General features: G+C 42.9%; 1 long non-coding RNA gene across 1 annotated transcript in view; it reads right to left on the bottom strand.

Annotated features, from left to right (window-relative positions):
- Positions 1-11,225, bottom strand: part of LOC147823344 (uncharacterized) — a 320,372-nt gene extending 309,147 nt beyond the window's left edge. Inside the window, exon 1 of the long non-coding RNA XR_015444083.1 lies at positions 9,849-11,225. This is a non-coding gene — a long non-coding RNA (uncharacterized LOC147823344). The remainder of the gene's footprint in view (positions 1-9,848) is intronic.
- Between the last annotated feature and the right edge of the window lie 10,786 nt (positions 11,226-22,011).

Here is a 22,011-nt window from a genome sequence, read left to right as displayed (position 1 = left end):
GAAGCCTCATGGAGTGCTAGCATGTTAGACCCCTTGATCTGGGTATGTGAATTATGTTAGAACCCATTAAGTTGTTCCCCTAAAATTTACCTGAGCTATTCACTTCAGACTACAAACTTTCTAAAACCATGACAGCTTAATGAATAAGAAAAATACTGACATGTAAACAAAAACTAAATTTATATAATTATGAACTGACTTTTATTGTAGATTTTAGTGTTCAACATTATACACTTTGGGGCAGATTTTGCCATGGTACAGGCAATGAATAATAAAAGTCTGATGATTTTTCTCTTTATAGTCAAGAAGCCTGGCAGATAGCACTTTAACCAAGAGATCAAACTTCCCATCACCAATGATGGGACCAGCTGACATCATGTGTCTTTTGATGTGATATGCCAAGTGGCACATGGTGTCACCCATGTAATGCCCTTCTCCAATATATTTAACTTGAACCTAATCATTGTGAAATATCAGATGAATCCAATGGGGGAATTCTGAATGATGAATGGGTTGCATGCTTCAAAATGTTAATATCATGAAATTTTACTGGATTAAAAAATATATGACAACTAAATGCCATATACAATTCTTGATTGGATCCCACATTGAGGAAATAACTACTATAATAAATAATAAATAGGCTACTATTTGGAAAACACAAATACAACCTCACACTAGATAATGTTGCTATATCAGTGTTACTATTCTCTGTGCAGGTTGGATTGTGGTCCAGTCAAGCAATGCCTTGATCTTAGAGGATGTAGCAATGCATTTGCCATTAACACTCCAACTACAGCAAGATGGCCTCCAACTGATATGTAGTTCAGATGTTAAGACAAGTGATACATCCACCCAGAGAATATGAGAAGTTTATTGTACACATAATGAGGCTCTCTAAGGACAGTAGAGTTTACTCCTGAGCATATCTGGAAATGGCTTGAGAGATAGAGACAGGCTTGGGATTTATTGTGGTTGGGAGGTGGTGGGGGAGGGTTTCTGAGCATGGGACAGGCCCAGCGTGGACTGGACTTCAATTGGCACCAAAGTAAGGACCATGTGACAGCTATGACCCCTGGATAAAGGTAGTTGAGAAATCTATTTCTACTGTCTCACCCATTCATATCAAGCATACAAACCTTAAAATTCAGTCCTAAGGAAAATCTACTTTCACAGATATACAATGCTATATTTTAAACACCTGTGGGCGATTAAATATCAGAGCAGATTTTCTTTCATGAATAAAAACTTTTACAGCTTAATGTGACTATTCTTTCTTATCTATGGCCATTTATAAGTAGAAATATTATGACTACTATTAAATAGGGTACTTAGCCACTCAAGTTGCTTCACTTAGAAAATATTCACCATTTCATTCAACAAGAAATGACCAACTGCCCACTATGTCTTGGCACAATATTAAGGTAGGGATAAAATAATTTACAAGACAGTTGTCCAGTTCCCAGGTGAAGGCATGTGAATTGATCAATTACTACTCACCCCAGCCCTTTGTGACTTTATATTCTGACTGACAAAATTAAGAATTCTTAAACATATAAAATTTGGAAAAGTCATAACACCATGACTTATCGTTAGGTTATGTGAGAATTCAAGAGTAATATTTATACTAATTGAAATTTTCAGAACTCTCCATAAAGAATATTAATATCACATGTTAAAAATAATACACATTTTAATATTGCAATTCTTTCTATATCATTACTTAAATTCCCTCAAGTTCATTCTATAGCAGAATCACAAAGTTGTACCTATTTATCATAAGCAAAAGGAGTAGAAAATAATATTTGTCAACCCAACATCTACTTTAACCAGAGAGTAGGAGAATAAAAATAGTTTCATAAACTCTAAAATCCACTGTAGGTGTGATCACCATACATCTGTGACTATTTATGTTATGGCTTGTGTCTAGATGTTCCCCTAAAGCCTCATGTGGTCATGTGTGGGGCTTTTCAGAGGTGGCTGGATCTAGAATGTGTGATGGTGGAATTAAGTGTGTGATGCTGGGATTAAGGGTGTGTGATTACTAAATTAGTCCACTGATTGGTTTGGCATAGTTCTGGGTGTGGATAATAGGAAGGCCCACCCTAAGGGTGGGTAGCCTGAATAGAAGGGCTAGAAAGAGGGCTGCTGTCCTCAACTGCTGCTTCTTCACTATGTTGCTGCTTTGCTCCCTTCTGCTCACCATGAACTGTTTCTCCTCTGTGATGCCCCTCCGCCATGCCATGTCTTGGAATCAGCCAATTATGAACTGAAACTTCTACAAGCTGAGCTATAATAAACATTCTCTCCTTTAACTTTCAATGTCCAGTATTTTGAGTGTCCAGTATTTTGTCTGAGCAACAAGAAAGGAACAAAGGCAGTTCACATGTCAAATATTTTAGGCATTATTTTGAAGAACATGCTTATATTTGCCGTATACCCTAATTTTGAGTCTCCAAGATGTGGTGTCTATACTAAGAACAGCTCAAACTAACTCAAACTAGCAAAAAACCAGGACACATGTGGGAAAGTTGGCCTTTGGAGGAGTTTTAATTTTTATCACCTCTTTGACTCAAGTTCTCTATCTGGAACTTTATCAGCATGTAAATGTCCACAGGTGTTCAAAACATACTGTGTGGTTGCTTATTATTTGTTAAAGCAATAGATTAGTATCTTGAATATTAAAAGGATTAACTGAATGTATTATAGTACTTGTACCATGTGATATTATACAGAAAAAATTTTTAAAGTAGATTTGTATATGTTGATAAATTTGTAAAATACAGGTCAGTGAATAAAGCAAGGTTCAAGGAGAAAAATGTGCATGGGTGCTTGTGCACAAATAAGACAGGGCATCACATATAAAGATCTGCAAACCACAGGATACTTCTAGTTAGTCACCTGTAACTTTATTGACAGTGGTGAAAGTAAATGGAGGGAAAAGTAAATGGAGGAAAAGTAAATGGAGGTAGAGAAGATGGACTACACATCTTTGTGCATCTTCTTATGATATTTGATTTTATGTGAATTAATGTGTGCATATTATATATCATATATTGTATAAAGATATGTAATCATTATATTGGTCATTGTGATTGCCATCTTGTATTCATCAAGGAAGAAAAAAGAAAGCTAAAGAACTTTTAACAAAGATGCTGTTGGTCATGGTTGAGCTGTTCTTTTATTTAAATGCTCCTCCAGTAAGAAGGTGAAGATAATTTCTACTTACCTGAGAAGCAAATGTTCCCTTTGTATTACTCAGTCTAGCCATAGAAGAGCTAGGAGGCAGTGATGTTACATAACTTTCAGCTCTGTTTATCTGCAGTCCTGTGTACTTGGTGGATCAGGGACAGGAATATGTTTCTGGGGACAGAAGAGGGATGGCAAAGGCTTTCCACTTCTCTCTGCCATGTAAAAATGGGTTGATGCTAAACTGTAGGTCAAAAGGTGCCCTGTATCATTGCCCCGAGATGCTCAGAGATACCGCTGGATCCAAAAGAAATTATCCTTCCTGCTCCTGCTTTTCTGATAACTGCTCCTCTTTTGCTTTCCTTGTCAGTTGCCATTTAGGTTAGAGTGTGGTAATGGTTTATCCATTCTTTGCACAATCATAATCAAGGTGATCAAATTTGATTATCAAGGTCATCTAACTCAACTTGTTATTTCACAGATGAGGAGAGAGGCACATGGGGTGCCTCTTGTCTTGTGGATACAATTTCCTTTCTGTGTGAATCAAAAAGTTGATCAGGTCCAAGTTTGAGGACTAAGCCTCCATTCTTTCATTGTTTTTCCTTCAAACTTATCTCTCTTCTCCACCTTCTTTGACCCACTCAGTGACAATGGACATTCTTGTATCAGCCAAAGAATCTAACACAAAGACTTAAAAAAGATATACTTGGATTATAACTCTTTTTTAATCAAATACAGTAAACAGAGAATGTGTGTGGTTGTTTTTTTTTAACACTGATTTTTCCCCCCAAGGGTCCTGACCATTCCTGAATATTAATGATTATAAATCACCTATTTTTATATATTATGAAAAAGAGATTTTTTTCTTAATATATAAAAAATGGTTCATCTGATTAATTTTTTAATTAAATTAATTTTTAAATTAATTATTTAAAACATTAATCTGTTGGAAAGATCAGCCCAGCTAATTTCAGGGAATGGTCTAGATATAAGTCACTTCTAGTGAATTTACACATTCACTTTTAAATAGTTTCAGAAGCAACAATTTATCTTATTTCCTACATCCCCATTTCAGCCTCTTCCTCCAGAGCCTGCAACCCATTAATGATACCAGAATATCCCCCAAATCCAAGTGTTACTCTAATATGAGAGAGGTACACCATCATAATTAACCATCTGCTTATGCAGGTCACTGATTCATGGGACATGGAAAAGCTACTTATGCAAGGGTTCACTATGGTTCAAGAAATACCAACAATGAAAATTATGAATAGGTCCTATTCAAACCTTTCCTGGATTCATTAGGCCAGAGGCTCCTCTTTACTTGACTTTAAACACTAAATGGCAGGAACCCAGAAAACTGAGCCACAGAGCAGCTTAACTAATTTCTCCAAAACAGAAACTACCTATTTTTAAAACACTCATTATATTAATTTAATATGAAAATGGAAAACTGATATTATTTCATGTCCAAAATCCATCTTAAAAGAAATGGGAGTTGGGGGGCTTGAAGACAAAACCATATAGACCAATTATGGTAGGGTTGGGGAAATTAAAATTGTACTGCAGAGAACATACAGAGGTGAGTGAGGTACCCTGTGATTAAACCAAAGTTCTTAAGGAATAATGCTTTGAAAAGAGACTACTATGAAAAGAACACAAAGGGGAAAAAGTTTTTGTAGTCTGTTCTTAAGCTGTGAGATAAATCATTCAATGTTTTTGTCACAGACACTTCCCCTACAGACTTCACCATATCCACTGTCTACACAGTTCACTGAACATTGTTACATACGTCCAAGCTCAAAGCAATGAAGAAAAGTAGAAACAATGAAAATTGTGGTTGACATTGTCCATTTGCACACCAATTTCTCTAAGTTATAAAGATGAAACCTTTATAAGTTTAACATAGTTACAAATATTTCCCATTAATATTGTCTTCACACAAGCCAGACACAGATCCAGCTGTAGATCTGTAAGTGGTCCATAAAGACCATACTGTGACCATTTATATAGACACACACATACATATATACACACGTGTTAAATAATTTTAATGATACACCAAAATAAATGTTCACTCAAATGCATCATAACATACTTCATTTTCCCTTTTACTCAGTTAGGTAAAATAAAAGTATCAAGGTCAAAGAAGAAACTAAAATCATCTGGTGTGTGTTCAATAACCCATTTTTAGCATATGTGCTGCCAAAGGGAGCACTCAATAACCCATTTTTTATCCCGCTTCCAACTTCATAAAGAATTTCCTAAGAGAAGCTAACAAGAATGCCACTGCTTTTCAATTTGGTGCAATCCCATTTGTTGATTCTTACTATTATTCCCTGTGCTATTGGAGTCCTATTCAGGAAGTCCTTGCCTGTGCCTATGGCTTCAAATGTTTCTCTGTTTTCTCCTAGCAGTTTCAAAGTTTCTGGTCTTTGATCCATTTTTAGTTGATTTTTGTACAGCATGAGAGATAAGGATCTTGTTCCAATCTTCTATATGTGAATATCTAGTTATCCCAGCTCTACTTGTTAAAAAGACTGGCTGTCCTTTCTCCGACATGTATTTTTGGCATGTTTGTCAAGAATCAGATGGCTGTAGTTGTGTGGGTTTGTTTCTATGTCCTCTCTTCTATTCTGGTTTACATGTCTATTTTTATGCCAGCACCATAATGTTTTGGTTACTATGGCTTTGTCGTATATTTTGAAATCAGGTATTGTGACACCTCAAGCAAAAGTTCTGTGCAGCAAAGGAGACAGTCTGAAGGGGGAAATCTTGGCCATCTACTCTTCCAACATATAAGTAACATCCATACTACATAAAGAACTCAAAACACACCCAAAAATATCCAATCAGTGATAAATTGGCAGATGAATTGAGCAGACACTTCTCAAAAGAAGAAATACAAATGGCCAATAAGTATATGAAAAAATGTTCAACAGCTTGGCCTCAGAGAAATGTGACTCACATTATGTTGAGAGTACTCAAGGGAAGAAATCTTAGAATTTCTGGCTCTGCATCTTTAACTACCATCTTGCCCATCAGGTGTCCCTGGTTCACATCCTAAATTCTACCAGGTAAAATTCTGAAGACACTCAACTGAGGATCTTTTGCCAGCCACTGATGCCCGAACTGTTTCTTCACTGATTTCTCCTATATGTTATTCATTTTTGACAAAGCCTTCATACATACCTGTCTCTAGCTTAATATATATGCCCCTTCCTCCTGTCTCAGAGTCTAGCAATCCTGTCTTGCTGCTGCCTGAGACAGGCTTCTGTCTTGTCTGTCTGTTAAGTTCTTAATAAATTGTATTCTGTGTTAAAAATTTTTTAAATTATAAAGAATTACAGTGAAATCCATCTTACCCCAGTCAGTATGGCTATCATTGAGAATATTAAAAGCAATAAATGCTGGTGAGAATGCAGGAGGGGAAGAATCTTTAATATTTGTAGGAATTTAAATTAGTATAGCCACTATGCAAATCAGCACAGAGGCTCCTCAAGAAATTAAAAATAAAGTTACCATTTGATACAGCTATATCACTCTTCAGCATATTCTTGAAATAATTAAAGGCAGCATACTGTAGAGAAACCTGTATACCCATGTTTATTGCAGTGCAATTCAAAATAGTTAAGATATTGATATACCCTTTGTGCTTGTGAACTGATGAGATGATAAGGAAAATGCAGCATATATACACAGTGGAGTATTACTCAGCCATAAAGAATGAAATCCTATCATTTGAAGGAAAATTGGTAGAACTGGAGATCATTACATTAGGCAAAACAAGCCAGACTCAGGCAAATGAGACATGTTTTCTCTCATGCATAAAATCTAGAGAGGGAAAAGAGAAAGTAGAAGAGGAACTACTAGAAAAGAGGAAGGGAATGAGAGGAGGGGTAAAAGAAGGGCAAGGAGGGTAATAGGGGCCGAAATGATCCAAGTTACATCACATTAAATATGCCAAAATGAAGCCCATCATTCTGTAAAACTAATACACACTAAAGAAATGCCACCGCAAGACCATCACAAAGAGACATCGGCACAGGACCTTGAATGCACCTGCCAGCCACAACATGGGCTCCACACACCTGATGTGGATTGATGGCAGGTGAGGCCATGAAAAGCATCAAGGAGTTTGGGGGTTCTAACTCCCCCTCACACTCTTCTCCAGCGGCCTACATGTTTATCAGCTATATAAAACTTTGTATCAGATCAAGCTGCTGATAGGAGGTCTTGAAATCAAAGACTATAGCTGAAATTCAATTTCCAATTTCCTTAATTTAATATAGTTGCAATTGTTGAAATGAACAAACATATCACCTTCCAAATTGTTGGAACTTGAAAGAAGCCCCCTTTGGTAGTGAAGGTCAGCAAGCCCTTCTCTCTATTTTTCAGCATGCAGGGTATTAATTTGGCTCAGAGAACAATGAAGAAACAGCAATAGCATTGCGTCATAGAGGTAGAGGAGCTCCCGATTCTTACTCATGTGTAAAGATCCCCTGTCACCATCAGTCCCAGTCAAACAATGGCACCCACTTGGTGTCCCTTCTCTCATCATCAAAGGGAGAGTCTCATCCATGCACAGCCATGCACATGTACATACAGATGTATTTGTATCACACTAGACATGGATGGTGGCTTCCATCTTCCAAACAAATGTATTCACAACAGGATGGTGGTTGAGTGTTTACCCCTTAATAGTTCCTACAGTTCATTATTCCCAATTATAAAGTAGAATTTGTATTTGCCAAATATAAAGTCTACAGTCAAATCTTTAGTTCTAAAAACCTCAATTTGTATAAGATATTATAAAATTATGATAACCTGTGAATATAAGTAGTTATTGTTGCCTATCTTGACTTGCACACTATTCTCTGCACAGTCCTAGTACCTGGGGAAGGCAGGAAGTATTTCCTACTTGATAGTACAGGCCCCCTATAGCCTAGCTTTTTATTTTGTTCTAATACCACATTTTCCACAAAAACAAGATGAGAAATGTTGGTTAAAACACAATACTTATTTCTTGTTTTAGAACTTGCGGCTATACATTCATTATGAAAATAGCAAATCATATATTTAAGTTGTTATTTACCTTAATAGTGGTGTGCCGGTTCCCATAGACTTAATTAGTTCTTATGCCAAAGGAAAAGATATGTACTTTTGCAGATCAACCCAGGTCAAAACCAGTACTGTATATAGAGATGATGAATTTGCCAGACACTCATGGCAAATTGTTCCCCCCAAAGATGGAAAAATATCAACCATACAAATAAAGCCATTTGCAATATCTGAATTTCTTACCAAATATCTTTTTATCAGTAAAATTAATTTAATATATGCCTTGGTTTGCTCTAAAATTATAACTGAGCAAAGAAAGTTAAAATAGAGTTATTTAAATACCACCTCATTTGAGGTAAGCAGGCACCATTGCACTAGACTATTTCTGCTGAAACCACGCCTTTGTTTAAAATGCATGCAGGGCATGCTAAAGACCCCCAGTGCACACAGAGATGCATGTTCTCCATGAGCAAAGGACTCTTGTGACTTTGTGTCTCTTGTGACGTCAAAGAAGAAGAACCACTGGCTCCATTTTGGAGACACCGGCCTTCGGTCCTGAGGCTCTTCCCAGTCCTGCCACCAGCCTTGGCCATAGGCTGGCTGCAGACAGGAAAGCCAGCACACACAACCGTTCTTCCCACCTACCTGCCTACCTGGGTTCTGATCATTGATCATTCCCCTCGTGTCCTAGCACCTAATCTTCCACAGTTTAACCAACAACAGAACCTTTCCATCCAGTTCATTTTTCTTCTGCATTTTAACTACAGTCCACAAAAGACTTGACTACTTCCTCTGGGCCTACTTTCAGCCAAATCCAGAATGCTTTAAGTAAAATAAAAGGTGTCTGTCTGGGTTTCTTTTATGTGGAAATCAGATCTCCAAGTATCACTTTTGTTTCCCGAGGAAATTTTCCATCTTCACGTTTCTACTGGTATCATTCCAGGCAAAGAAGCACCCAACTGCTTTCTCATTCCATCCCCCCTTGAATCAAACACATCATTCCATTGGCTCAACCCTCACTTCCAACTTCAGGAAGATGCCTGGGCAGGGGATGAAGATTCCTCATGACAAAACTCAGCATCCCTGATCTGGAGAAGCACAGAAGAAGGCAATGGCCCTGCCTGCTGCCCTTCATCGGCAGCAGACACTAGGAGGACATGGACATCACCAGCACCCTACCCTCTGGACACAGGGGTCCTGCACACAGACATCGACACAGGCCATACATCCATAGGACAGTTCATCTACCCCAGAGCACAGGACAAGGCAGGCAGGGAGGGAAAAAGGCCAGCTATCCCCAGCTAGTACCCCCAGGCCTCCTCCTGCCACCTCTCTATCTCACCCCTCTCTCCCCTTCTTCCTACACAGCTTCAGGAGCACTCTGATCCGGGTCTCCAGCATTGGCCTAATCAGCTCATCCCCACCCCACCCCCAATTTCCTGGAGACACGTAAAATCCCATTTGTTGGGGGGGATTCTTCTGGAGTTGTCTTGCCATAGGGAGCTGTGATGAGGGCAGCTGGGCATTCTTGCAAAGGATCTCCACTCCCAACCTCTCCTGCCTGTGATCGGTCCTTTGCCTCCTCCTCCTCCCCCTACCTTGCTCCTCGCTGCTGCCCCCAAACCAGGCAGTGGGGTCCTCCTCTGGGAGCCGGGATTCTCCTCCACCTCCTCCACCCTCGAGAGCTTTGCGTTTCTTCGACATCTCTGCCCAGGGCTGGGGTTTGGGGTTTTCTTTCCCCACCCCCTGGCCCTCCCCCCTCGGAGAGGAGAGTGAAGGTGGGGTTAGGTGGAGTGGAGGGGGTTAGAAGGAGAGGAAAGGGGTGGGGAAAATAGATTAGGGAGGGAGATGGAAAGAAACTGCAGCTGAAAGAGGGGAAGGGACACTGGAGTGGCAGGAAGGCAGGAGGGGCCAGGACTGGGTGCAGAAATCCACAATCAGTTCCATCAGTGCAGCTCTAGGTCTAGGGCTGCTCTCCTCTCCTCCCCTCTCCTCTGCTCCCCTCTCCTCTCCTCCCCTCCCCTCTCCTCTCCTCTCCTCTCTCCTCTTTCTCCCTCTTCCTCTCTCTTGTCTCCTCTTCCTCTTTTTCCTTCAATAAAAAGACTAAGCAAAGAGGGGAGGAGAGATCACAACCAGAGAGAAGAGGCTCCTTGGCCCCCTCAGTGGATTTCCTCCTAATTTGGGAGGGGGCCGGGGTGGCTGGGCTGCTCTCTGTCAGGACTCCTAGCCCTGTCTAGTTAGAAGCAGCCTGGCTTTTGGCTGTGGGGGGACCATGATGTGTGCAGTGCTTGGTAGGGTTATGTTTTCAGTGGATTGCAAGAAAATTTGGATGGAAAGAAGAATATAAAATGCTGCAAAATGCCACATAGCGAGGCTTTGGGCCCTAGGGACTCAGGACCCCCTCCTCCTATGACATCATAGGGTTGTTTTTTTTTTTTTTTGGAGAGAGGCTGAAGGTAGAGGACAGAAGAGAGAGGAGGCAGAAGCAGGGAGGATGGCAAGGGCGGGGAGGTCTTGTCCCCATTGGGAAGCCGAGAAGGGCGAGCTGAAGGGGGAAGGAAGTTGAGGGAGGCCAGCCCTTCTGCAGGCCGCCTTCAGAGGCACCTGCGGGCTGGCGCGGCGGCGCTGCGGTTTGCAGCTGGCGCGCTGTCTTCTCCAACTTGGAGCTGGAAACTCCTCCGTCAGGTCTGCACCCCTAGGTAATCGCTAGGCCTTGGGGTCGGCGGTGGTCTTACCTCCTCTGCAAAGCCCAGAGTCCCCAGCCTTCTAAACTCCAGTTTCCTCTTTGTCCCTCTTGCTTATCCCTCGGTCCCCCAAACAGTCAGATCCACCAACATAAAACGCGCGCACGCATTTTCTTATTGCCAATAAGGATGGAGGAAAACGCTGGAAAGTTTTTTTTAAGTATAAAGAGCAGTTGGAATTAAGTTTTTCTGGACTCTCAAGGGTTAAATGATAGGTAAAATGAATTATCAACTTACCGGCCAAAGTATACTGAAGCGCCTATCTGCTCTCTGCTTCATTTCCAGTTCATACATTCAAAAGGGGCGGGTGGAAGGACAAAACGCCCGGACCAGGGCGTCCAGGGTCCAACCAGAACGGTGCAAAATAAGTTGCCGAGCCGGAGTGACCCAAGTTCGGAAACAGTCCAGGACGCTGGCATCTGCTCCAGGCAGCAGGCACCTTCCAAGGGCTCTGAGCACTCTGCGCTTCCGCGCTGATCTTCTCGCAGCAGGGGGGCATTACCCTGAAAGACAGGTGACAGACGTCCCCTCCTTTCCATTTGGGAGTCCCGAGGAAGGCAGCCCCTAGTGCTCCAGGGGCCAAGAAGACCGGTCCATCTCAGCCCAAACTCGAAGCCGCAGCAAACTTTGGACCCACACACCTAGGAGTGCACTGAGCGCCTGTGTGTGCGTGGGTGCACGCGTGTGTGCGTGTGTGTGTGTGTGTGTGTGTGTGTGTGTGCTCGCGCGCTTGACATTTGAGGGTGCATGCACTCTCAGGAACGACTCTCTGGCTGCCTGAACTTAGAGAGTTTTCCTTTAAGCCGGCGACGCTGCCTGGACACCCCCCCGAGTCCAACAGGAGGCGATGACGTCTGTAGCCTCGTTGCCAGAACAGTCCCCAGGCTGCTGCTGCCGTTCATTGACAGAGCAGGCGCTCGGACGTCAGCAGCCGGACCTCGGGCTCCCACCCCCGCACCTGCCAAGCCGGGGGCGGGGTGGGGGAGCCGCTGGGGCTGGGGGAGGAGTGACTCCGACCTGTCTCCTCATCCAGGAGCCCCGGGGTATATAAATAGCGCGGTTTCCAGCCAGACCCGCACCTTCTCGTGCGCCCCCCCCCCCAGGGCCTCCGCCCCCGCCCTTGTCTCTTTGCACGGAGCTGCTTGGCCTGAAGGGAGGAGGGGGCGGGGAAGCAGGGCGGAAACAGACGTTGCCTCGAATTCCTCTCCCCATTCATAGATTCGGTGGGAGTCGCGGATTCGCGCTCTGGGAACGCAATGAATGGATGAATGCCCGCGCTCGGGGACCACTGGGTCCTCAAGGCTCGCAGGCGCCGGCGAGGGGGCGCCTTTCCCACTGGTGACTTGTACTCTGGCCTAGGGGTGGGAGGGGACCCCAAAGGATCACCTTTAAGAGGCCAAAGGCCTGACCTCTCCCTCCCCTCCGATCCACTCCAGGGTGTTTTTGTTTTATTTTCTCTTCCCCTGCGGTTCTAGGAGGCAGAAAGCTGGTAGTTACTTTCAGCCCCCGCACCACGGAAAGCCAGGTGGAACCTGGACCCTTCTGCATCCGGAACAGCAGCAACCGCGAGGCATTGGCTAAGGACAGGAGTATCCGTCTCTGCGCACTCCTTCCCAGGACACCGGGGCCCCACCTCTCCTGAGTATCCAGGGGTGCTTCTCCCTCCCCGAGAGAGGAGGGCCGTGCAGGGGAGCTTGGTGCCAGGTCCCCACCCTCGCTCAGCTGGAGAGCCTGTAGGGTCCTGGAGGATCCCAGTGCCACACCTCCTCTGGACATGGGCCCCACTTATCACTGGGAAACCTAAAACCTTGAGGGGCCCAGCGGCGGGCAGACGCCTCCAAAGGCTTTCGTAGAGCATCGGGCTGGTGCATGGAGCTAGGGACAGCAGAGTCCAGGAGCGCTGTGGCTAATGGCAACAAGCCCTCCGTGAGCAGCCTGTAGGAGGGAAAAGCTGTACCACCGGTGCCACTTCTTTGGCCTCCACCTGGTGCTTGGCCCCAGAAATGGCCAGCTGGCTCTGGATTCTACCCCTGTGCTGTCAGAGAGAAGCCCTTTGCCGTCCTGGGCTAGATCCCCTCCTGGCATACACAGAGTACTTCTCCCCTGAAAAAGAAAAGAAGAAAGCATTCCTGACTCCTGACTCCCTTTCTCCATGTTCCTTCACAACAGACGCCTGAGTTGGAGAGTGGAGTCATTGTCCAGGTCCAGTTCTGAGTTCTCCCTCTCACTGGCCCCGGAGCCAGTTCCCCAACACTGCCCTCGGAACCTCTTCTGCAGCTTTGCAAAATAGGTGTTTCCATGCCATTCACCCCATTCCGCTCCATCCTTGGGTCAATTCTTGGTCCTCCCTGATGACTTACTGCAGTAGAAGACATGCTTCAGCCTTCCTCCTCCTATAAATAAACCCACCTTCGGGAGGCTTCAGCACACTGCCCTCCTAAACTAGGTCCTGCCTTTGGACTCATCCATGAACCTCTCCATTTTCAATCACGACTTCCTCCGTTGGCCTTCTCACCCTCATGGTTGTGAATACCATCTCAATGCTGATGACCTTTGATTTATAAGTTTAGCTCAGACCTCTCCCCTAAACTCTAGACTCAGGCTCACCACCAGCTCTCATTGGGTTCCTAGAAGGCAGCATCTCTTGGAGTTACCCAACACAGATCCAGTAGGTAGAAATGCTTGCTTGTTGTTGCCCTTTGGTCAAAACCATAGGAACAAGGTTGACTCTTCGGTCTTAACACCCGTTCCTTCCTTACATAGGTTCCAGGTGCCTGTCATGATCCCCACTGACCCCACCTGACACTGATGCCTTCGTGTCTGTCTGGGCTCCCCGCTCTGCCTACATCTGCCACACCATTCACAACACCCAGGGTCGCTCTGTTAAAATATGATCATGATGCTTCTCAACTTCTTCACTACCCAGTGACAGCCAGAGTCCTCTACTGACCTGCAATGTCCTGACATCTCTCTAGCCCTGTCCCTCTCACTCCTGCCTGGCTTGTGTCCCCAGCCACGTGGGCCTTTCCAGAGCCCCCAAGTTCCCTCCCAGCTCAAGGCCTCTGCAGTGGCTGGTTCCTCTCCCCAAATATTCCATTGTCTGTGGAGCTATCTTCTTTTATTTCAACATCTGTCCCCTTTCCTCCAGAGTCCACCCTAGCACTCCTACCCCTTTCCTGCTCTATTTCTCTCCATTCATGGCTCATGGGCCCCTTATTCACCTTGCTTATTCTTTCTCCTGTAAACTGTCAGCATCCGGATCACAAGGATTTTTGCCTTCAATTTCAGTTACATAAAAACTACTCAACCTCATGCAAAGTCCTTCCCTCTCACCACATGTTCCAGAGAGGCTGCCTAGTCTTCTGGCAAATAACAAGATGAGCTTGGGGCTGGGGACAGCCTTCTCTGCCATAGCAGTCTCTTAAATTAAAATATATGTATACATTTATATATATAAATGTATATATATATATATATGCAAAACCCTCTGCCAGAGGTTCATCACATCTCTGGTGATTCTCAAGAAATACTGTAGCATTCTCTCTATCTTTCTTACTTTCTTCTTCAATCCCTTCTTCATCTTCCTTCTTTCCTTTTTTTTTCTCTTTTCTTCTCTCTATTGGCCTTTTCTGCCCAAGCCTGAGGCTGCCCTGGATATCAAGGGACCTGCCGGCACTGCCCCTTCCCTACAGTTCTGTTTCAGTGGATTCTCACCCCTTCTCACCCAGAAAAGAAAGATTCCTGAAGCTGTGGATGCCCAAACTATGAGCCAAACATTTCTTCTAGGGCCCTTGGCATGAAGTCCTGGCATCTGGCTCGGAATCTCCCAGCCCAGTGAAGGAGAGGTATGGGCCCACAGCCAAGTGCTGCAAACTCCTTTTTCTAATCAAATCTCAGCAGATAGAGAGTGGAGGAGCATAGGTGGAGACCATGACTGAATGATGTGTGAGCCGGAATCACCTCCTTTCTTGACAGTGAGGCTAGGTCTTTGTGAGGACTAGAGTGTGGTCTTCCTTTATTCCAAACACCCATCCCTGTGTCAAGGTAACAAGTTACACTTCAGGGCCCCCGAAGGGGTGAAGGGGATAAGGACAAGTTACTGACATGAGCTAGAAGGGGTGTGCAGTTTTCCAAATGATGTCACCTTGATACTCTGAGGCCAGGGGCACCCACAGGAGTGGTCACAGCTGACTTCCTCTGGCCTGCAACAGCCTCCTCTTGACTTTCTCCTCACTTCTTCACCCCCAGGTCACTTCCTCACCCCCATGTTATTGCTGGCTAAATGACTGCCCAGGATTTTAATAAGATCTTTAAAAATAAAAGACCCTGAGGACACTGAAAAGAACTTGGCTTTGGTATGAGAGCTGCTTCCCATGGCCTGAACTTTTCCTTTGCTCTTTTCTTCAAAAGAAAATTTCCAGGTTCTTCTCACTCTGTGAAGAGAGATCTTCTGACCCCTTTCAAAGAACAGTGCAGAAAAGATAGGGAAAAACAAAGTAGCTTGACAAAGAATATTGCCCTATGAACAGTATCCATTGATCTTCTATCCATCCTTAGAAAAGCTGATGTTTCTGCCATGCTAAGGTCTGAATGCCCCCTCATCATGTGCTGGAAATTTAATCCCCAACCCAACAGTGTGGGGAGGTGGGCCTAACAGGATGGCTCCACCCTTGTGCATGTGTTAATATTGCCATAAAAAGGACTTTGCAGGTGGTTTGCCCCTCTGCCTTCTGCCGCGCAAGGAAGCAAGAGGGCCCTCACCAAATACTGGCATCTTGACATTGGACTCCTCAGCCTCCAGAATAGTAAGAAATGAGTTTCTATTCTATGCAGTTTCCCAAACTCAGGTATTCTGTGATATCAGCACAAAATGGACTAAGACACCACATTACACTGATGATCTTAGCACAATAATTTGTATACTTAAGGGAATTTCTAAGATGTGGGAAATTATTTTCAAATGAGTATAGAAGACACAGACCACCTGAAAGTAGTTTACTTAAAGTTGTGAGTGGGTTAAATTCAAATATATAGATTCAAAATCTAATAATTGATTCTTAGAGTTGAAAGAAACATTACATTATTTAAAGAGTGTAATCTTCTAGCCCTCAGATACCATGATAAATGGGAAAATTAGGGCAAATTATACACCACAGGAAGCAGGTGGTGGGCTTGTAGGTAGCTTTTTTGTTAAAGGAGAGATACTGTAGATACCCACTATTCCAATTTCCAAGCCAATTGTATAGTCCAGAAACATTAACTATGTCTCTGCTGCCCAAAGTGTCATATCTTAGTTATCCTAAATATGTATATCTGTTTAGATTTCGTCTCTTACATTTTTGTACTTTTTATTTGGAAAGAATTTCAAATTTACGATAGAGTTACAAGATAAAATTAGTAGCTAAAACTCCCATAACCTGTTTCCAGAGTCACCTTGTTAGCATTTTATTCCCCTTTACTTCATCACTTCCCCGCCCACTTCTCTATTTTATAATCAGCTGAGTGTAAGATACATACCTCTTTGCCCTTTACTCCCCAAAACACTTTACTGTGTATTTCCTAAGAAAAAAGACATTTTCTTACAAAAGCACAGTACTGTTATCAACATCAGCTAATTATATCATTGGCACAGTCCTTTAGTGCACATGTTTGTTTGGTCAATTAACCCAATAATGTATTTTAGGGTACCCCACCCCCAGAATGGAATGCAATCTAGAGCCAAGCAGTGCATTTAATTGTCTTAATTTTAGACCCCTATAGAATTTCCTTCAACCTATAGAATTTCCAGAATCTTTGTCTTTATGACCTGGGTGTTTTTGAAGAATACAGCTCCTCCCTCCATGTTTCACAAGCATGTCTGTATGTGGGCCGCTCGCTGTGCCTCATGGCCAGACCAGGTGGAACATCTCAGCTGGTGCTGACAGAGGCAGGGCTGTGTTCTCTGAAGAATGCCACTTCCAGAGCTTCTGTCCTTCTGCTCCCTACTGGCACAGTGTGAACTCTGATCAAGGTGTGGCCTGATTTCTCCGCTCCTTTTTTGTTTCTTGCAATTAATAGCCAGTCTATGAGGAGATACATTTGTGAGGCAATATTCTACTTCTCATCCCAATTCCCTCCTAGAGTCAGCACCCACTGATGACTTGCTTGGTCCACTCCTATTCAGTGATGTTTGAGCTCAGCACTTCCTCCATATCAGGATAAAACTTCCCTTCTTCCCTTCCCCTCATCCACTAATTTATTTATCTATGTATTAGCAGTATTAGTATATAGACTCATCAATTCCTATTTTTAATATCCTGCAATCCATTCCTTTATGTAATTATTTCGGTGCTCATATCTGATCTCTTAAAAGATACAGTGAGAATCCATTCCAGCTGGCTCCTCTGAGTGCCCTCCAATCACTTGTGAGCACTTCCTTATTTTCTTTCATAAGACACTTCAGGATCATCTTGTACCTAACTTACCGAGCCCTGGAATCAGCCCTTTTTAGGGAGAATGTTGGCTCCTTTTAATGGATTAGAAGTCAGGCTCTAAATACTGAGTGTGCCCATTGCTTCTGGACGTCTTTCCTGTGTCACCCCGCAGCAGACAGATAGAGGCACTAAATGCATGTACATACCCTGTATAGGCGTGCACACACACACACACACACACACACAGCTTCAAACAGACTCATGGTGCACATAACATACATTTACATATTTGAAAACCAGGACTCTTTCTTGCCTGTGTCTATTACAACTGTCTATGTCCTTTTTATCAGAGTGACATCTCTGGTTTCAGCAATATCAGTGTATTTTTCCCCTGATTGAGTCTATAAAGTATCTAAAATCATGTCTTTATTGCTTTGTCCAGACCAGTGCAAGACGCTAACTACCAGGAAAAGGTCAGTTTTGTTTATACCAGTCCTCAGTCCCTCTCACCATGTGATGCAAAATCCAGAGGCTCCACAGTCAGAGTCTGTGGTCAGAGGTACTTGGATTGGTTCCTTCATCTTTGTCTCCCTTCCATTGCCTCTCTTTGGAATGACTGGGTTCATATGTGTCAGCTTCCTTTAGGTTCTGTGATGTTTTCTTTTCCACACACTTAGTGATTTAATTGCATTGTTCAAATATGTATGTTCGAATACACTTCTAAAAGTCAAAACTGTCCTTTCAGATCAACAGGGAGAAAAGTCCTTCTCTTCTGCTTGTTTTCACTCCATCCTTCCCTGAGGCGGCAGGACACCAATTTCACTATTTTCAAGTATATCTCAACTTCATTTCTCTTTATCAAAGTGAGAAGATGTATGTTTGCTTTTGTATTTTCCCTTTTTCATTCACAAAATTCAGAATGCTATTTACATGCTCTTTTGCAATTTGCTGTTTTTCACTCAATGCCATTTCCTGGGAATAGTTTCTCTTCAGTTTATCAGTACGGTCCTCTTCTTTTCTGTTTCACAGCTGCATAGTGCTCCATTGTGCATGTGGATGACACTTTAGCCAGCCAAGTTCCTGTGCTGAAGCATTTAGTAGCTAATTTCAAAGATTTTACAACTACAAATAATGCCTCAATTATTTCGTGCCTTCATATGTTCACACTATGAAAGGTACAACCTTGGTAAATTCCCAGAAGTGGAGGTGCTGGGGCATAATTCAAAACAAATAGTTTTATTAGATGTTGTCAAATTCTTAGTCAAAAGGTTTGTAGCCATTTATTATTCACAATGATCTTCTTTCCTAAAGCACATTGAATAAAGTTTGCAAAGTATGAACAGATTTCCATTAATTAAAAAATGTATAATGAGTTTTAAGACTGTTATTTGATCCACTAAGCTGAAATGGTTGTGGTCTAGGGGATACTTCATCCCCAGGCAGCTTGGGACATGGTGACCTTAACAAGATATACTATAAATACGTTTCTATAATACTGTCTCTAAATTGAGCAGGTAAAATTTCAACAGAGTATCCTCTACAGTGTGTAATAAAATATAATAGAAATAAATAAATTGGAGTCAGATATGTTTTCTTTTCTCAATTACATCAGGTTCTTGATCTGTGAGTTTGGCAGTTATTCAATGTGACCGTAGCTTCTGTGTTCTTTACTGTCAAATGGAGTTAAAAATATTTTCTACAATTAGTCAACAGGTTTATTGTAAGAATCAGTTACATCATTTATAGGCACGAATCACAATGTTTTACTATCTACTTATCATCTATCTTTCTGACATCTATATATTTATCATCTAAATACCTATCAATCATTCTATTATCTATCAATCTTCTAGCTATACATTATCTATCATTTATTATATTTCATCTATTAATCCATCCATCTACTCATGATCTATCTACCTTTCTCCCTTGTATCTACACACTTCTCTCCCAGCAACTTATGTCTCTACATGTCTAAACTCTTTGAAATATCCTACTTCAAAGACAGTGAAGAGAAAGAACAGTTAACCGAGATCTAGGAAACCTTGATGTTTTGGTTTGGCTTGGTTTGGTTTGTTTTTGCTGGGTGGGTCAATCAGACATCACCTTGGAGACTATGTCTGGTCCCTCACCTCACCTCTTCCTCTCTGGCACTGTTCCCCTGCTCTGCTTCCCAGTTGTCATGAACTGAGCAGCTTTGCTCTACCATGCCATTCTACCATGATGTTTCTATCTTAGAGCCAGTTTACCATAAACCATGAGCCAAAATTAAAACTTTCCTCCTTTAATGTCTGGGTGTCAGGTATTGCACCTTGTGACAGAAAGCTGGCAAATAATACAGTTGGCTGGCAAAAAAAAAAAAAGGCTGTACTGAAAAAGTGTTGAGGGGATATTCTGGATGTTTCCTCTCATTACCTTTTAGGAAAGAGGAAGAATGTGAAGGTGAAGTTGGAAATTAGAGGGAATACATGGATACGGTTTATGTGTAATTTTAAAATTCGCCTTCACCAGAGATTTCAAAGTCCTGATTCTAAAGAGGTGCCCTCTTCCAGAATGAGGCTTCCCAGCCATGTTACCAAACCCACGAGCTCTGGCTTTGGATGCCCATGACAGTGATGGCAAATGTTTTAGACACTGAGTGCCTGAACTGCAACCCCAAACCCACCTATTTACCACAAAGTGCCAATACTGCAGTTAAACCTGAATAGTGAGGCTTTAGCTTAGAAAAAAACAACTCATACAACTTGTGACTTCCTCACAGAGAGGGCTCTGAACACTGCCGTGGCGCATGTGCCATCTGCTTGCCATTACAGTCCCATGGGATTTCACTCTCAGGTCCTGTGCCATACAGAGGTCTAACATCTTCAATCCTAGCTGAGCCCTGAGTACCGCCTATATGTTCCCTCCCTTCTCTTTCCTAGTGACTCCCACAGAACTTCTCACTCTATGCCCAACTGGGAAGCCATAGCGCATAGAGGCCTCTCTCTCTCCTATCTACCTCTGACCCATCACAAACCAAGCCTGACTTTCAAGTCAGTGACATGCTCAACACCACTGACCTGGTTTAGAATCTGTTTTCAACTTAGACCCCGTGGAATCCATCTAAAACATCGCCTTCCTCTGTCTTGCCCCAGCCCAGGACTATTTGGTTGCATAACAACAAAATAGGGTTGCTTCAACACCATCAGATAAGACCCGTAAAGAGAATCTCCAGCTGTTATAAGGACAGAAAGCCCCTCAAACTGGCTCATGCTCAGTTCTCCAGCTTGGTCCTTCTCCAACTGCCTTGAATATCTCCTTCTCCAGCCATATCAAGCACCTGAATTTCCTCAGACACACCAACTCCTTATGGCCTCTACCTTAGCATATGTTCTGCTCCTGCCAGCGGGTCCTGTTTCCTTCTTTGGGGCTCGGTTCTGGAAGTTCTCATGCTCTGTCCTCCTCCTTGGCATGAAGTCAGGAGAGCACGTTGGCATGCTTTTTCTCAATGCATTGTTGCAATCAGTGTGTGTGTGTGTGTGTGTGTACATGCATGTGTAAACAATGTGATCTGCTATGAGTAACAGAAACCCCAGCCTCAAGTCATGAAGAACAGTAAGTCTGAAAGTAGGCACTTGTTGCTGCTGGTCAGAGTCTCTGAAAGGCCTAAGCCAGCTCCTTCCCCTTGGGGTCCCCTTGCCTTTTCCTCCTCCCTTTTCTATCCCTCCTTGAGCAAAACTGACTGGAAGGATCCAGTGTCACTTTGAGTTCAAGATCTGGCGATAAGTGAAGAGAGACACATCGACTGACATCTCTAGCTCTTACGAGAAAAATTAAATATTTCCAGAGACTTTTTTTGAGGCAGAGTCTCACTATGTTGTTCAGGCTGGCCTCCAACTCATGGCTATCTTCCTGCCTCAGTCTCCCCAGTGCTAGGATTATAGGCATGCACCACCACACCTGGATCCAGAGACTTTTAAAAGACTGCTAACACCTGATTGGCCAGGACTGTGTTGCAGACATAGGAGGTAAAATCACTTCTTCACTGAGATAAGTACAAGAGCCAATGATCTATTAAAAAGAGAAAGGAGAGAGCAGAACTTGGACATGCAACCAATCCTGTTCCCCATTAAGTCCACCTCAAGTACTTGTCTCCAGCAGTCTGAGTCCTGGCTCACAAGAGATAGCAAATCAAAGCTGGTCAGATCAAAGCTAAAGGGGCTTATGGTTTTACCACTTAAATTTTCACCTATCTTGGAATGAAATAATATTCACATGGTTGCCAGGCCTGAGTTACATACCACACACATTGTGCTCATTATGCTCCACATGTTTTCATTTGGCATAAAGTATTTTTCCAATGACTTCAATTTCCTCATGAGATTTCACTCTTAGTCTCCAATAGTGACTGAAAATTTTGACCAATTTGTGATAAGAAAGAGCTATCATATTTCAAAACACCTTGATTGTTATAATAGCCACTGATATGACACAGCAGAAGCACCACTGATAAATTAGAGGCTAAATGTCTTAAGGAACAGAAATGTCAAAAAAGTAAAAAGTGCTAGGTTAAATGCTAGCTAGCATAACAATGTGTCTCTTTCTGTAGATGAGAAAAGATAAAA

Source organism: Heterocephalus glaber, unplaced genomic scaffold, assembly GCF_053883595.1.
Source record: "Heterocephalus glaber isolate CG9 unplaced genomic scaffold, H.glaber_assembly_v1.0 deba00001593, whole genome shotgun sequence".
NCBI classification, from domain to species: domain Eukaryota; kingdom Metazoa; phylum Chordata; class Mammalia; order Rodentia; family Bathyergidae; genus Heterocephalus; species Heterocephalus glaber.
The sequence above is the reverse complement of the archived record's forward strand: the minus strand, read 5'-3'. Positions and strand labels throughout refer to the sequence as shown.